The sequence below is a fragment of the Mustela lutreola genome, chromosome 14 (assembly GCF_030435805.1).
Source record: "Mustela lutreola isolate mMusLut2 chromosome 14, mMusLut2.pri, whole genome shotgun sequence".
Classification (NCBI taxonomy): domain Eukaryota; kingdom Metazoa; phylum Chordata; class Mammalia; order Carnivora; family Mustelidae; genus Mustela; species Mustela lutreola.
Window position 1 is genome coordinate 19,166,970 of NC_081303.1, and position 17,874 is coordinate 19,184,843.

A 17,874-nucleotide genomic window follows, 5' to 3' on the forward strand; every position below is an offset into this window, starting at 1 on the left:
TAGAGCTTTTGCTTGAGAGGGCTCAACTCCATATATTGGCTCTAATTTTCTGCTTACCAAGCAACCTGCTGATCTTGAAATTTTGGACTTTTGTGAGAACTTGCCCTGTGTGGATACCAAAAAAAAAAAAAAAAGTTTCACTCAAAAATGAACATGTATTTAAGAGCCTAATGACTTGCTGAACTGATAAAAATTAAATTTCTGAATTTCTAAAGCTGAGGATAGGATGATTTTTAGAATAACCGGCCGGTGTTACTGGTCTTTATAACAGATTCTGTGGAACTCTATTGAATAGAAACCATAAATGGTTTTTATTACTGTAGTTCCCTTATAATGAAGGGATATATATCTTGTTGAATAATAACAGTGCCATGAAAATGAAAAAAAAATTTTAATTGTTCTTCCTATTTATTCCACGGGTGGTGTTTAAGATACCAACATAGTTTCTGTAGTTTCTAGGCTGTATCTTTTATCTTTGTTTACCCATTTCTGAGAGCACTAGATTGAGCTGTGACCAAATATCCGTGGGTAGAACCTGGAGGTGTGGACTTCTGTTTTATTTTATTTTATTATTTATTTATTTATTTATTTTCAGCGTAACAGAATTCATTATTTTTGCACCACACCCAGTGCTCCATGCAATCCGTGCCCTCTCTAATACCCACCACCTGGTACCCCGACCTCCCACCCCCCACCCCTTCAAAACCCTCAGATTGTTTTTCAGAGTCCATAGTCTTTCATGCTTCACCTCCCCTTCCAATTTCCCTCAACTCCCTTCTCCTCTCCATCTCCCCATGTCCTCCATGCTATTTGTTATGCTCCACAATTTTTAAAAAGATTTTATTTATTTGAGAGAGAGAATGAGAGAGAGAGAGAGAGACAGCATGAGAAGGGGGAGAGTCAGAGGGAGAAGCAGACTCCCTGCCGAAAAAGGAGCCTGATGGGGGACTCGATCCTGGGACTCTGAGCCAAAGGCAGTCGCTTAACCAACTGAGCCACCCAGGAACCCCCATTTGGCTTCTAAAACAAGTCTTTAAATGAAATTTGGTAATGCTCTTTTTAAAAATTACTAGACTTTATTTTTAGAGCTATTTTAGATTAGCAAAATTGAGCTGCAAATAAAGTACAGAGATGCCCCACGTCCTCTGTCTCCCCATCTGTACACACAGCTTCTCTCATGGTCACCATCCTACAGCAGAGTGGTACCTCTGCTATAACTAGTGAAGCAACAGTGACTACATTAGTATCCCCCAAAGTGCATGGTTTACAGTGAGGTTCACTCTTGGTGCTGTAAATTCTGTGGGTTTAGACAATGTTTACTGACATGTAACCACCGTTATCATATCATACAGAAGAGTGTCATTGCCCTAAACATCTTCTGTGCCTTCGCCTGTTCATCCCTCTCTCCTCCCAAATTCCTGGCAACCACTGATTTTTTTACTATCATCATAGTTTTTCCTTTTCCAGAATGTTACATAGTTGGAGTCGTGCAATCTGTACCCTTTTCAGATGGTCTCTTATTTCATTTAGTAAAATGCATTTAAGTTTCTTCCATGTCTTTTCATGATTTGATAGCTCACTTATTTTTAACCCTATGTGATATTCTATGGGTGGAAGTACCACAGTTTATTTATCAATTCCTGTTGAAGGACATCTTGATTGCTTCCGAGTTCGGGTAATTATGAATAAAGCTGCTATAAGCATTCATGTGCAGGTTTTTGCATGGATGCATGTTTTTGCCTCATTTGGTTAAATACCAAGCAGCACCATTGCTGGATCTTATGGTTAAGAATATGTGTGGTTTTGTAAGAAATTGCCAGACTGTCTTCCAAAGTGACTGTACCATTTTGCATTCCTCTCAACAATGAATAAGAGTAGTGATACTTTTTAATCCTAAAGAGGTTGATATGCTAAATGCATTTTTGATGACTTCCTTGTGAGGATATCTTATTGGCAAAGGACTGTGAAGTTTTGAAGGGTCAACATAAAGGGATTGACTGTGAGGCGTAACGTGTGTGTACGCGCAGGTGCCTGAGGAAGGTTAAGGGCAAGAACACCCCAGCATGCCCTTTTTCCAGATTACCGCAGCTCATGCACAAATTGTCTTGTGTTTTGGAATCATTGTTAGAAATAGAGTCATACTATTAGAGTATAGCACTGATGTTCTTTCATTATAATAGTACTGGTGACCAAAATGTCTGTGGCATTTTAGACAGATGCCTGGACTTCCAGAAGGTGGGTGAATCTGGGGTTTATTATGATCTGTGCCAACTGTATCCTAGTGCCAAGAGTTGAAGTAAGAACTGTGACTTTGGACAGTGCTCTTTAAAGGCAGAGAGTTTCCTGGTGAGGGTCTCCCACTGCAAGCCTTGATGTGGACAGGATCATTGTCCTGTTGATACAGTGGCGCGAGGGCTCTCTGGCCTTGGATAGCACAGGTTATGCAGAGTTAGCTAAATGCTCACATTTCTGCTACTGACTTTGACATATTTGCTTTTCACTTGTATGGATGAGAGGACTTTGGAGGAAATAAAGTTTTTGAATAAAAAAAAAACAAAAACGGAATCCCTCCCCCCATGTTATTGTTACCATAAAGGGTACATTGCATGCTGTCGCTTCGTAAGGATTCTGTGCTGATGCTCTTTCATTATATTGGTGTTGATGGTGATTGATCTGCCTTTACAACTGGTTTTCCTTTTAAAAGTGGAAATGAAGTGGGAAGGAGGTGGAAGGGTCTCAAGAAGGGCTCCTTCTACTTGGGTGACTTACAGTCACTCCGTGAGAACAGTAAGAGTCATACCTGCACAGGTGGCCGGCCAATGCGCATATGCTACCTGACTTGTGCTAGAATCTTCCGAGACTGAAATTTTGGTGTGGGTCCTGCTCTGTTGAATATTGGACAGTTCTTCTACACAATCCCCTTTGGACTACCATCATGTTTCTTTTGAGTCTTAACATGAAATTTACTGTATGACTGTGTAAAAGGCAATATTAAGCCATTTCTCATTTTCCCTTTGAGTAGATTTTTAAAACAGGTTTATACCAACTTGAATATATAAAAATTTTAGGGAAATAGGTGAAATAATTAGATGTCTACTTAAAATATTTAATTTATTAACTTACATGCTATAAATAACAAATAAAAATAGGATTATTTTCCATATTCTTATATCTATGGAACCATTTTTAAAAAATATTTTATTCATTTATTTGAGAGAGAGAGCAAGCACATGAGCAGGGTCAGAGGGAGAGGGAGAAGCTGACTCTCCTGCTGAGACACGGGATTCAATCCCACGACTCTGAGATCATGACCTGAACCAAAGGCAGATGCTTAACCCACTGAGCCAGGTGCCCCCTTATGGAATCATTTCATTCTAATTCTTTACATATGTTTTTGACATCGGTGATTATTAAAGTCCTCTTTTAGCCATCAGCATAGTTTCCCAGATCATGTTATATTCATTTCCAAGAATAAATTATTTATGATACTGTACTTTAAAAAGTGTGTATAAGATTACTATCTCTGGAAATTTTATTTTAAGCCGCATATACTGGTTCATGTAATATTGTATGCATTTGTCCATTTCTTCTTTTAGTTTATATTTGGGATCTTCACAGTATATCACTTATTCTGCTGCCTAATAAGGTATTCTTTAAAAGGCTTATTATTTACAGTATTCAGCACTTTTATTTTTAAAGCCATACCTCCCAGGGATAATTACATAAATCTTGGTTAATCTCTTTGCCTCTTGAAAAGCAAAACAGAATGACAAAAATCTTCTATTATGTGTCCTATAAGCTTCCAAAACTTGTATTATTTGAGGTCATTTCAAGCTAATTTGATTTCCCCACAGTAATTTGTGGTCTAAAATGAAGTAACTGGGAAGCTTTGTAAGAACTAGAATACAAAGCAGTTCTTCCCTTTCTGAAAGGATAATTTAGGGGAGACATTCTTTTATTACTTTAAGGCATATGTGGTATGTAGAACTAGGCTCTGTCCTTATCTGTACATGTATTCATGGAAGTTCCGTCTGTGGGTTCCTTACAATGCTCCCTTCTTTTATTCTGGTGTTGAGAATGACAATGCCAGGCATTTTACTCAGTATGAATATTCTAAAAACTCACACGTAGTGAGAAATCAAGAGAAACACTGAAAGAAAATGCAGTTGAGGGTGTATATTATATTGATCTACTTTGTCCAACCCCCCACTTGTATTTTCTCACTTATTCAGAAAAATCTAAATTTGTCCATAACTGCTTTTTTAAGTCTGTGAAATCATCCATTTGGAACCCGTCAGCCCTGATGATGCATTTGTTAAAACGTAGCACGCCATTCTTTGTGTTGCAATTAGGTTTGTGGTCCCACCAGACTGTAAACTTTGGGAGGGCAGAGGACACATTTGTCCTTATGCTCCCTAGTGCTTCAGGCATTCAGGATGTGCTTGGAAATTAAATGAGGAAGGAGGTGCCACTAAAAAAAGGTTTATAAACTTGGTCTGTAAATTCTGGAGAAAACTTGTGAGCATTGGTTCACCTGCTTGCTGTTGTTTTTACCACTTAGCTCCTTCCTATTTTCATTGTTATATATATTATTAATATACTATCAGTAGTATATTTATATATGTGTGTATACATCTATACACATACACACATATACATATACACACATATGCACATATACATATATATACACACACGTATACATACCTATACATATATACATATATGTATATATATGGTTCTCCATGGACATTTACGAACTTGGAGTGTTTGACCTTTATTTAGCACATGTCCACCTCGTCTGGCCTTCGATGAGACCTCTACAAGGGCTGGACACAGCACTCAGGATTAGCAGGCAAGTGAAGTGAAGCCTGTCTCTCTATTTAAAAATATATAGGCAAGCCAGCTTTCTGCTAAATTACACATCTATGTCCTATGGTAGACTTGAAATTTTATCGCCAGGGAAAGAAGGAAAACAGAAGAGTCTGCAGAAAGCTTCCTTGACTTACCAGCCTGGAGCCACCATGCAACAATGCAGTGCAGGGCCGGGTTGCAGTTCTAATCCGCCCACATGCGGAAGTCAATGGGGTCTTTGTTCCAAGCTCCGGGAAGAATGCAGGAGCCAAGTAGTGGTGGGAGTTCAGTTTAGTTCCAATGTTTTATAGATTGGACTAATTTTCAAAGGGATCCAGACATTTGCTTTTTCAAGTGAGAGAGGCAAGAGCAGAAAGTCCATTCTTTCTTGCTACTGAAGAACTTAATCTAAAACATGACATGTCGTTTGTCCCTCACAGCTAGATGTGGACAGAGATGGAGGCGTATTTGTTTAGAGCCTGGAGATGGAAGGGTGTCAGCTTTGTGGACATAGAACCCAAGAGTTCTCTTTTTCTCATCCAGAGATGGAAACAATTATTTGACAACCCTATGCGCATTCATTAGAAAGCTTTCACCTTAAAAATTGTACCTTTATTTCTGTTATCCCTTTGCAAGTTGTTCGCTATAAACATTCACCTGCATCTGGGAATATAGGACTTGACCAAGCACAGAATATTGGCAGAAGCCCTGTGTAGGTGCAGACAATTATCTAGTTCTTTCTAGAATTGAAGTTAATTGGAAATCAGCTGACATTTCCTGTCTCTGATGTCATTTGTCTTTTTGAGATCCTTTCTTACGGCATTTTTAGCATTCCTCCAGAATGTTCCTGTAAGAAAAGAAAGTATTAAAAAGACCTGGTGAGAGAGGTCTGCTTAGAAACGTTGCTGACAGGTAGGGTCGTAAAATCAAGCAGTTTTTTGGATCTGGACATTACAGTTCGTCTTGTCAAGCTCTTTGTTTTACAGAAGAGAAAAACGGACGTACGGTTCTCCTTACTCTCTAGTATAGTATGTCTCTCACTTTGCATTTTAATGATTTGTGTCTTCCCTTACAGATCATATGGAATTACTTTAGGACATGGAGTGAGTCTTATTTCTTCCTGGTATCTTCAGTGCCTAAACAGCCACCTGGCATGCGGTTCATTTTAGCATATTTCTGCAAAATGGATAAATCATTGAATGAAGGACCAAACAACAAACCAGGCTTACCTAGGCCACTGTCTTTCTTGTGTGGGATAGCTGCTTATTTTATGAGTCAGACGTTTTTCTCCCTTTAAAAGACAGCCAAAATGTACCTCGAAGTGAAGGGACAGCTGGGTAAGACAAGACCTCTGAGTCCTCAGAGGGTCACTCTCAATGTCTGCGTGTGTGTGAAGGTCACTTTCATGTCTGTGCGTGTGTGAAGGTCACTCTCATGTCTGTGTGTGTGTGAAGATCACTCTCATGTCTGCACGTGTATATGTGGGCATAGCAACAAAATATACAAAAGTAAAAGATAATTCCAGGTACTGATAATCCGTGAAAACAGTGCCGTGAACATGAGATTTGGAGTTTGCCAACTCCATATTGAGAATCTCCAACATGAGAATGGAGTTTCCCAATAAATAACCAGATGTCTCCTCTTCAGTAGAAGTCTAACCCCCAGCACCATGCATTAGTCCATCCATCCCACAGAGAGGAAATCCTTGCCACTACCCTGAAGACTTACCGCATGCTCCTGGTTGAAGCTCTTCTGGAACCAGAGCTGCTAAAAAGAGTTCTAAAAAGTTCTAAAAAGAACTTTGGAAGGTTTGGTTTATCCTCTGAAGGATGCCATAGTTCACGAATGGAATTTTTGTCCTTTTATTTACCTTTAGGAAAAGGGGTTTTTCCTTTGCTCCTGTTGAAGGCTGCCCCAAAAAGGCTCTTTTAGAAATATTGTCCTGGTTTTAAAATAACTGGAAGAAGGTCTTAAAGGCATCATCTTAAACTTTGTCAGGGACTAGAAAACATTGCATTGCAGAATTCTGACCCGCTGTATGTAATAGATGAGTCAGTCCAGTAGACACATATTTATTGAGCACCTGGTTTGTGTCAAGTACAGTGCCCGAGGGACGGTGGGCTACAGCTCCCTTATGTCATAGCGATCGATTTAGTGATTTAGTGAGCTGCAACTCGCACTTTTAACAAATAAAATGGAGAATAGAACAGAGCATCAGGTAGCACCGTAGGGAATTGTGTGTTCAGGGTTGCGATATAAGGTGTTTGTTGTTGTGTTGTTTTGTCATGGGCAGAAAAACTTAAAAAATTTTGCTGTTGTAGAGGATACCCAAAAAGTACAGATGGATTCCTTTGCTTGTGAGTAAGTTACTCTCTTGTAGGGTAAAAGAAATTTACGCAAAGAAGTAATACTAAGTACTGAATTCTGCGGTTTGGGTAGGAGGTGCCACGTGTTCAGAAAAGTAAGATGGTAACACAAGTGTCACGGAGACCATAGTACTTGAACTCAACCTGGAAAGATCGGTAGGGTTTGCAGGAGTAAAAGCTGGAGGGTGACTCTGGGGCTACAAATGGTACGTGGATGGAAACCATGGCAAAGCTGGTCCGGAGGTTTTCGTTTATGCTGGAGACTGTTAGGATACGGCTTGAAGGTACAAAATGAAGCAGAGTTGTTCGGATTTATGAATCCCTTGCAATAACATGTCTAAGGAATTTGCACCAGATCAAATAACTTGCACAGATTGGTAAGCTGGAGAGTGAGAGGATGTAGGATGTGTTTATATGGTATTTTCCTGCTCCTTCCAATTCCTTTTTGGTCCTGTGGTTCCTAAGGGAATGTCTTCCAGGTGGGTGTCAGATACCAAGTCATTGGCATCAGATCAAAGAGAACTAGAAAAGACTTTGGCTGTCCTCCAAAATGTAAATAGAAAGGTAGAACAAGCCCCATTGTGGTGCGTGTGAAACACTCCCCTGGATGAGAACTGTAGCGCTGTCTGTTTGAAATATGGTGAAGGGTAGATTTGAAGAACATTTCTTCTGATAGCGCTGCTAAATGTTTGCTCTCAGTGTAGAAGCGAAAGCAGATAAGAAAGGCTTATGTTTTTGAAGTACTAGGAATCTGACCGACCTATCCGAAGTATGCTATGTGAATAATTGGTCAGATGGAATTGCCTTAGACATCCTCTCACTGGAGAGGGATGGGATATTCATAATGTATAAAAACAGCTCCAGTCGTGATCATAAAAAGTGTCTTCTCACTGGAAAGGGATATTGAAAACTCTTGACTACTTTTTAATGGAAGAGAAATGTAAAACAAGTTTCTGGAAACATAATGTACATTCAAGGGAAAGTGATTTAACTAGAAAAAAGCATATTTGAACACAACTATTTAATTTTTAACACTAAATATGCCAGTAATTTAGATCGGCTTCTGGATGGAAGTTTCGATTCTTATCGTGGTAGATTATCCAATGTTCTAAACTTAAGGCTATCCTAGGGGATATTCAGTGTTCAAGTCTTTAGAAAAAATAAGCACATGTTCACATCTGGGAGTGCAAGATTGTTTACAAATAGTCTGGGGAGATTGCGTAGATGTTAGATTTCGGCGTGGCCACAGTTTAATCAGGAACGCAATAGAGAGTTCAAGCACAGCTCATGAGAGATGAAGCCATGTGAAGAGCATAAACTCTGGTTTCTAAAAGGTAGTGGATAGGGCGTGCGTTTCCATGCCTCTGCAGATGAATGAAAAATGAAGAAGAGGGTATTCATTTATCCTTATCTTAGGAAGGCATCTGCGCACAATCAGTTGCTTGTGGACAGAGCGCCAGCTGGCAGAGGATTTTCATGATGTAAACTGTCCATCCGCTTAGAAGAGCAGAAGCACAAGGAGGCCTGTGTGAAGGACTGAATTCCTACCCAGAGGACAATGGAGGGAGGTTCTAGCAGAGATCTGAATGGGATCTACTTGCATTTTCCACTTTATTTGCAGTTATCAACACGTCATTTTTCCTTCTGTTCTAGTGGTGATACGCTGTTGAGCTGATGTCTCCATTTCCCTCTTTTCATTGCTCTTAACTGCTCAGTAAGTCTCCACTTGGGTGGGTTCCAGAGGGGGCACCCCTGGAAAAATGGTCCTACTTTTTACAGCACTGCTATCTCCTCTGTCTTTCTGCTTGGTTGTTTTATTTTTGTGGGCTGTAGAGGTAATTGTAGATTTGATTTCTGAAATAAATTACAGCCCCTCTTTTTTTATTTTAAAGATTTTATTTATTTGTCAGAGGGAGAGAGAAAGAGAACACAAACACAGAGCAGGCAGAGGGAGAAGCAGGCTCCCCACCGAGCAAGGAGGCTGACGGGTAGGATTCCATTCCAGGATCCTGGGATCATAACCCACTCCCAAGGCACACACTTAACCGGCTGAGCCACCCAGGCGTCCGTCCATCCCTCCTCTTTTAACTGATGACCTTTCTGCCTGTTTGTTTACCAGGAAAGAAAAAGGGGGCACTTTTTTTTTCCCCCTATGAAGTAATAAGTAATTCTTGTATCAGATATATTGGAATTGTTACTAATCTTGTAAAATTTCTGAATAAACTTTCTGCGTATTTTCTGTGGCAATAGAAGAAAAATTCTGGTTTCCTTGGACCAGATTTTAAAACAGTATGGCCTGCAGGCGAGACAGAAGAGGTTTTAGTAGAAATCTCTGTTCCTACAGTCTCTGATTTCTTAGATCAGGATTGACAACTGCTTTCTTTGCAAGACCACATAGTAAATATTGTAGGCCGTGCATGCTCTCTCAAAATTGCTCACCTCTCCTCTTTTAAGCCAAAAGCAGCCAGAGACAGAGTGCAAATGAATGGGCGTGGCTTTGTTCCAGGAAAGCTATTTACAAAATAGCTCAATTCAGTCTGCAGGTTCCAGTTTGTCAACCTTGAATTCTAAACGACTAAATATGTGTCCTAAGGCTGGAGTCTGGAAGGAGATGGGATCAGTTACTTCAAAGTATTTCTGAAATGAAAAGAAAGCACTCCCTGTAGATGAGATGCGAATGCTCTGAGAGTACGGAAAATCCAGAATATCAATTGGATATTGATACTGATATCCAGAATTGATATTCTGGATTTTAGACTGGTCTTTTACTTCCTCAGTCTCTATCTCCCCCTTTTCTCTCCCTTGCCTCTCTTCCTCCTTCCTCTCTGCTCCTCTCCCTCTCTCCGGCATCAAAATGAATTCCTGAATACTGTGCTCTTAAGTCTCCCTTCACATATACATAATTATTACTATATAGTTATAATGTGTGTGTATATATATATATATAAAATATTACATTATATATTAATTTATATATTAGTACCTGAAATTTCTTCTCTGAGAAGTAAAGATTTTCTGCACCGGTCTTGAGCCAACAGAACGTAACACCCTCCCTGAAAAATGCCAACATTATTGACACAGACTGGATGAAACAAGTCTAGGCTTTCACACAAAGCAGAAAAAGTGTTTTCTTATCTTTCTGAGTGTACCGAAGCAGAAGTGAATTCTTGGCTTCCAGATTTGCTTCTTGCCATTGAGAATTGCTGTTGTTTTTGTTATCATTTTATTAAGTATTAGTAATTGTCCGGAGAAGGAAGGAGGAAGTACAGGAGCAAGAGGGGTTGGGGAATTTGGTTTAAGGGCATCTTGGCCGGTATCTGCATGGAAAGAATAGCGCTGTGAAACCCCAGCAGCAGGCAAGCTTTCTCAAAAATCAGTGTATTCCTACTTCCTTGGGAAGTGGGCCCTCAAGGGTACATATTGGCCAGCAGAGGAAACTGGCATGGAGAAAAATGTTGGGGAGTTGGGATTCAGCTGGTCCAGTCACCCGGCTCCTGGGAGGAGAAGTGATCAGCCCTTATGAGTGTACCGTCTGAACGTGGCTTCAGAAAGACGGCTGTGATTCTGCTTCGCCGCTCATGCCTGCACAGTTAACACTTGCAATAAATTTCACCTCGAAATCCTGATGTGTGAAAATCATAGTTACCACTCATGGGAGCCTAAGTTCATTCCGTAGGGCAGCGCCAAGCTCAGAACTCTTTTCCTGCCCAACTCTTTTTGAAGGGTGAGAACCGAGATAAGAAAGAGTTGACAGTCGGGCAATATTCCTCCCATGTAGTTAATTATACATAAAACTCATCCAGGGTGCTTTTGAAAATACGGATTTGGGAACTCACCCAGAACTTATAGAAATGGAACTTCTGGGGATGAGACTCAACAATTTTCACTTTTTCAGAAGTTTTCTACTTTCCCAGATTCTGACAGGCTGTCCTTACCAGGGGCCAGTGGTGGAACTACTGTAGCAGGGAAGCTTACCCTGGGCTGGCTCTACTGGGGAGTGGCCTTCCAGAGCTCCTGTGGTTGTGAACCGTTTGGATACCAGATAGCTCTTTAATCTAGACACTTACAGTGACCACTGTTAATTCCATTATTTATTCTCTCTTGAGGGACGTCTTTGAGAAGTCTTACAGAACTTCGCTGTGGGCCAGAGTGGGTGTCCCTTACACGCTGTCCTCCATCTCCACCACCGGGGAAGAGCCTTACTGTTTTGTTGTGACGGATCCTTCTCATCGACATGACATGCACTGTCTTCCCACCTTAAAGAGCAGTTTCTCCTGGAAACCCCTCTTCTCTCCTCCATCTACCACCTTCTTTCTTTTTCTTTTTTTTCCCCTAAAGATTTTATTTATTTATTGGACAGAGAGAGAGATCACAAGTAGGCAGAGAGGCAGGCACAGAGAGAGGAGGAAGCAGGCTCCCCGCTGAGCAGAGAGCCCGGTGTGGGGCTCCATCCCAGCACCCTGGGATCATGACCTGAGCCAAAGGCAGAGGCTTAACCCACTGAGCCACCCAGGCACCCCCCACCTTATTTCTTGATAGCAGAAGAACCTGAAAAATTGTCTTTATTCACTGTCTCCAATCCTGTCTTCTCTGACCACATTCCCCCTACACTTTCCTTCTTCGCTCTTACTTCAGCCACACCGGCCTCATGACCCTTCCCCAGGTCTTGCTGGCATTGTCCTGCCCGAGAGTATTTGCACTTGTCCTTCCTAGAATGCTCTTCCCTCCATGTCTCTTTCATTTCTTCACATGTCCCCTTAGCCAGGTGTCTGACAACAGTGTATTTATAAATGGCACTTCTCTGTGCTTTCCATCTCCCCTTTGTTCTTCATTGTGTCATTTATCATCTAACACACAACATTTTTGTTTTGTGATTGTCATTTATCCCTTACCTACCCCACTCCCTACTGTGCTGTCATCCCCGCAATTTTGGGACCTTGTCTGTCTGATTCTCCACCTGAGCCCCAGTGCTCACTAAGTATTTGCTGAATGAATGGAAGGATTTGGACTTGAAATTATTAAGACCAGTTGGGCTATTATCCTTGACCTAATGGGTGGCTGAGGTAGGAAATTAAACAACTGTGAAAACTGAGAGAGATATTTTAGCCTTTAACATATTGTATGGTGTCTGTAGTTATTTCTTCTATTTCTTCTTTCTTACTATTATACAAATATAATTGATCTAGGGGAATAAGGGACAAGTTTATTAGGAATTAAAGAAACTGGAAACTAGAAAAGGCATTCTCACAAAATGAAGGATTGAGTATTCCAAATAGCTTGGTCGACTTTCGCTTAAATTCACCTAGCGAGTAGTTGTTGAGTAAATAAAATACACTGTTGGTCAACTTCCTATGACTTTGCGGGGAGGGGTTTACTGGAGTCATCTTTGTCTGTCATCACACCGTGTAACTGTAGATTAGGATCTTTTCTTTCAAATTTTCTCACTCTTCTTTTACCATTTTTTACTCTTCTGTTGATGAAAGCCCAAAATTAGTCAATTCTCAAAAGTGTGTGAATGTTTCAGAACAAGACTTAAGCTTCTCGTGAAATCATGTGTCTTTTTTCTTTTCCACATCTTAACAATTAGACATTTTTAAAGTATGGGTTCCTTGCACCTTGTATATTTGTTGCCTCGTTATGTCTTGATTTTATTTCCTTAGTATTATAATTAACTACTTTCCCTGTGGAATTCCATTAAATTCCACTTGTCAGTCAATTCCTTGTTGGAATTCTGTTGTTCAGCAGAGTGGATTTTTTGCCTCTTTTTGGATGAGTGGGAGTAAATGCTGGCTTCATTCCTTTAGCTTGGCTCAAGGATTGCAGGCATGCCTGTGACCCACTAGCCTGAATTAGGGCTGCTGTTGAGTCTTATAAACACGAGGTTGGGGTTAATAAGGCATAGGCCCAGTTTCTGGCTTGGAATCTTACTTGGGAATTTGTGTCTTCTGGTGAAAGTTTCAAATAAAATTATAAAGATAGACAAATTAGGATAAGTTTATTTTGTGTCTAAATAATAGGAAAGATTTTTCTTTAACAGTGATTTGTACCTATTTGAAAGTCCTCTCCAAGACTGTTCAGATATTCTAGTCTTCAGATATTCTAGCCATTCTCTGTTCAGAGAATGGATGTCTGATCTCATATTTAATTGGCATGTTACACCAAATCACGTTTGACCCTTCAGTTTGCTGGAGAGTATGTGGCATTTCTGGGGTATCGCAGGTGGGTAATACAAGCAGGAAGATTTTATTTTTTGAGGATTGTTATACTAGGTTGGTGCCGTGGTCTTATTTACCAGTAGCACCAAGAGCTAGTTTGTAGGAGGAGTGGTAGGAAGAGACTAGAACTGTCTTCTTTGGCTTAAATTTTAAATTGGTACTTTATGGAAACATCTAGTTTTCCTAAGATTTTAGGTTTATCTTCCCCCAAATCATGCCAGTCAACTTCAGAACCTTACCCCACCCCCCCATAGCTCCATTGTTACAACCATAGCACTGTTTTTGTAAACAGCTTTGGCATAGAGTTTTAGCTTTAAAAAAAAACCAAACATTTAATTAATTTGTTTATTAGAGTATGGGGGATGGGCAGAGGGAGCGAAAGGGAGAGAGAACTTCAAGCAGACTCCATGCTGAGCACAGAGCCCAACTCTGGGTTCGATCTCATGACCCTGAGATCAGGACCTGAGCCAGACAAGAGTTTGATGCCTAACTGTCTGAACCACCCAGGCAACCCTAGAATTTTAGCTTTTAAAAGAACTCTGACAGATAATCTGCTACCCACCTCATTCTCCCTCTGTGCAGTCTCTTTCTCAAATGAATGGATAAAATATTTTTTAAAAAAATAGGGTAACTGGGTGAGTCAGTCAGTTAAGCATCTGCCTTCAGCTCAGGTCACCACCTTGGGATCTTGGGATGGAGTCTCGTGCCAAGCTCTCCACTCAGTGGGGAGTCTGCTTCTCCCTCTCTCTCTGTGCTCTCTTTCAAATGAATGGGTAAAATCTTAAAAAAAAAGAAAGAAGAGAACTCTAATGTGATTATGTTCACTGGTTCTTTGCCTGCCTGCTTTGTGGATTTCATCATGGCAGTTTGCAGTTGGAACTTTCCATGCTGCTAATCTCAGCATGTCCTTCTGTCAGGACGGTGGCTCATGTGTGATAGCACGTGTATTCAGGAAGTTTGAGCTATTGAAACATTTATTCATTTGAATATCAATTACACTTCTCAAATTTAAGTTCCATTGCATTTGCTTTAATGAATTAAATTTAAAAGGACTATTTTATACAAAGCTGTGCAGGTTGCTTGTCCTCAGTTCCTAAATTGCACGGACTGAGATGTTCTTCACATGGAATTGTCCCCTGGCACTGTTGGCATTTAGCTGACTGACAGAGAGAGGAGCACTGACATTTAAGGAAAAGCCATGGGAGAGTAAGTTATTGAAAACGATATTATTATCAAATTATTTTGAGGATGAGTTTTAGACAATAGAAATGAGCTTTTCGGCAGACAGGCAGAACTGGGTTTTCTAGAGGTTGGCATGAACTCTGTGTACCCATATCACTTCCACACGTTCTGTGTGTGACTGTTCATCTTTCTGCTTTCTGGTCACCCATCTGTGTCTACTACGGGATCCCACATTCAGTATGAACTTGGCCCTGGGTCATCTTGACTGGCCAGGCGGTGTTTGTACCATCTGTCCGCTGAGGTGGAATGATAACAGCTGGTACGCAGCTGGACACATTGTCCTGGGAACTCTTATTTCAACCAGCGGTTATACTAACAAAAATGAAAATGTTTTCAGATCGCTGCTTTCTGTGACTACTGTTTGTGTTAACTGTTTGTGTTTGGAGAATCCCATCGCGTAGCCTAAACGTCTACCCTCTCTAATTGACTTTAGGTACCACAACCATATTACAGGCTTTATATTGCTAAGATCAAGCTTGACTTCAAGGAGAACAGTCCTTTTCTGACTCTAAGGAGTTAGTACATGGGAACAATAGTGAATCAGTGACTCCTAACTTAATACTGTAGAATGAACTAGTTTTCTTCATTGAATTCAGGCCACGGAAGGGCATTTTGAAGTTTCGTGAAATTCTATATAGCCATTGTCATTCATGACTTCACTGTACAGGGGGCTGTTTCACAAGATCCTCATGGAATTCTTCTGAGCTGCACATAACAGAGAAGCATTTATATTCCCAGGCAGTCAGTACTTGAAGCCAATTCTAAGACAGGAAGGGTTTCTCCCCTACTCAGAGAGATTAGAAATACTTCACCATGTAGGAGGCTTAAGCAGAATTCCTTGGCTTGGCCCCGCGTGAACAAAGGCTGGCTTCTCATTGTGCAGACGGCCCCCTCCCCTCCTGTCATTGCCTCAGCCAGCACCAACTGAAGGATGCGGGGCAGGAAGTATTAGTTAATTTTGTGCGCCTCATTCTAAACATCTGTACTTGAGTTTTTGTTTATGGAAGGAATGGGGCAGGAGGAGGGGGAAATGCAATGGAACATTCAGAAGCTAAATATTTTCCCGAGGGTGTGTATATCCATGGTCGGTCTTCAGGCTCATGAATGCAAGGCAAAGGGCAGAAGATGTTCTCGTTGTGCAAGTGGCTGAAGACTTTCTAGACGTCTGCTTGCTGACTTTCTTCATTGTTTGACTTGGCCTCTTTATCTTAAAGTCATACTATCTACGTCCACATGCTCCCACAGTGTAAAAATAGTAGACCACCTATCATTGGACTGGTAATTAGAAGACTCGGTCTTGTGTTCTATTTATCTATTTACCATTTAGACTGTTTTACTTTGTCCACTGTGAAATGAGTAGGATGGAGAGGTAAAGAGTCGGGAGATGGCGAGGGAGAGAGAGAATGAGGGTAAGCATACTTGAAGGGTCTCACTGGCAGCTGTTTAATGGAGTGAAACCCAGCTCCTTGGTTTCCCAGTTCTTGATTATCCATGACCACAGGTGATGGTTGGTAGATAACTCAAGACTTGACCCTTCTCCATTTTCTGTATCGGTGTCCCGATTTTTTCAGATTAGATTCCAAGTTCCTTGAAGTAATTTCAGTCCCCTTGTCTCTTATCTATAAAGCAGGGTGCAAAGAAGGGGACCATTAAAAATTACACCTGTACAAAGATGCCTGCACAAAGTCATGACCTCCTCCCCTTGTCTCAGCAGCCCTGTCTCTGCCCGGCAGGTCTTCTTTTCCTCTGGTCCGCTTCCTCTGCTGGCCTCTGCAGTGGCTCTTATGAAGTCTGTCCCCTCTCTGCAGATACTCCCCACTGGCTTTGCTCTCAACTTCTCCCCCTTAGCAGGTACCTTTGATTTTCACTGCACAGAAAAGATAAAGTCATCAGAACTCTTTCATCTTCCATGTGCTAACACCTATTCGGTCACTTACGTTTGCACTCAGCTGGAAAGCAAGGGTGCGAGGTTTCTCCTGATGAGGCAGTTCTTATTGCCCAGCCTTGTTTCCATGTCGAGCCTTGCCCCTTTCCGTTGACTTGAGCACAAAAACGTGTAATACAGACTCCTCCCTTCTATCTCAAAAAAACAAAAAAAGAAAGAAAAATTCCTGGAACCCAGCATCCTACCCCACCGCTCCCCCTCCTCTTCCCATCCCGCGCCCCTCCCCCTCCTCTTCCCATCCCGCGCCCCTCCCCCTCCTCTTCCCATCCCGCGCCCCTCCCCCTCCTCTTCCCATCCCGCGCCCCTCCCCCTCCTCTTCCCATCCCGCGCCCCTCCCCCTCCTCTTCCCATCCCGCGCCCCTCCCCCTCCTCTTCCCATCCCGCGCCCCTCCCCCTCCTCTTCCCATCCCGCGCCCCTCCCCCTCCTCTTCCCATCCCGCGCCCCTCCCCCTCCTCTTCCCATCCCGCGCCCCTCCCCCTCCTCTTCCCATTCCCGCGCCCCTCCCCCTCCTCTTCCCATCCCGCGCCCCTCCCCCTCCTCTTCCCATTCCCGCGCCCCTCCCCCTCCTCTTCCCATCCCGCGCCCCTCCCCCTCCTCTTCCCATCCCGCGCCCCTCCCCCTCCTCTTCCCATCCCGCGCCCCTCCCCCTCCTCTTCCCATCCCGCGCCCCTCCCCCTCCTCTTCCCATCCCGCGCCCCTCCCCCTCCTCTTCCCATCCCGCGCCCCTCCCCCTCCTCTTCCCATCCCGCGCCCCTCCCCCTCCTCTTCCCATCCCGCGCCCCTCCCCCTCCTCTTCCCATCCCGCGCCCCTCCCCCTCCTCTTCCCATCCCGCGCCCCTCCCCCTCCTCTTCCCATCCCGCGCCCCTCCCCCTCCTCTTCCCATTCCCGCGCCCCTCCCCCTCCTCTTCCCATCCCGCGCCCCTCCCCCTCCTCTTCCCATTCCCGCGCCCCTCCCCCTCCTCTTCCCATCCCGCGCCCCTCCCCCTCCTCTTCCCATCCCGCGCCCCTCCCCCTCCTCTTCCCATCCCGCGCCCCTCCCCCTCCTCTTCCCATCCCGCGCCCCTCCCCCTCCTCTTCCCATTCCCGCGCCCCTCCCCCTCCTCTTCCCATCCCGCGCCCCTCCCCCGCCTCCCGTCCTGCCTAACCTCCTCGGTCCTGTCTGACAGGGGACCCTTCTACTCTCCTTCTGCTTGTTTTTAAATGAGAAAACGAAATACTATTTTTAATCCTTCCATCTTATTTCCAGCCAA

At 42.8% G+C, this 17,874-nt stretch overlaps 1 protein-coding gene across 1 annotated transcript in view; it reads left to right on the plus strand.

The window, feature by feature from the left end:
• LAMC1 (laminin subunit gamma 1) overlaps positions 1–17,874 on the plus strand; it is a 124,804-nt gene that overhangs the window by 58,247 nt on the left and 48,683 nt on the right. The window lies entirely within an intron of this gene.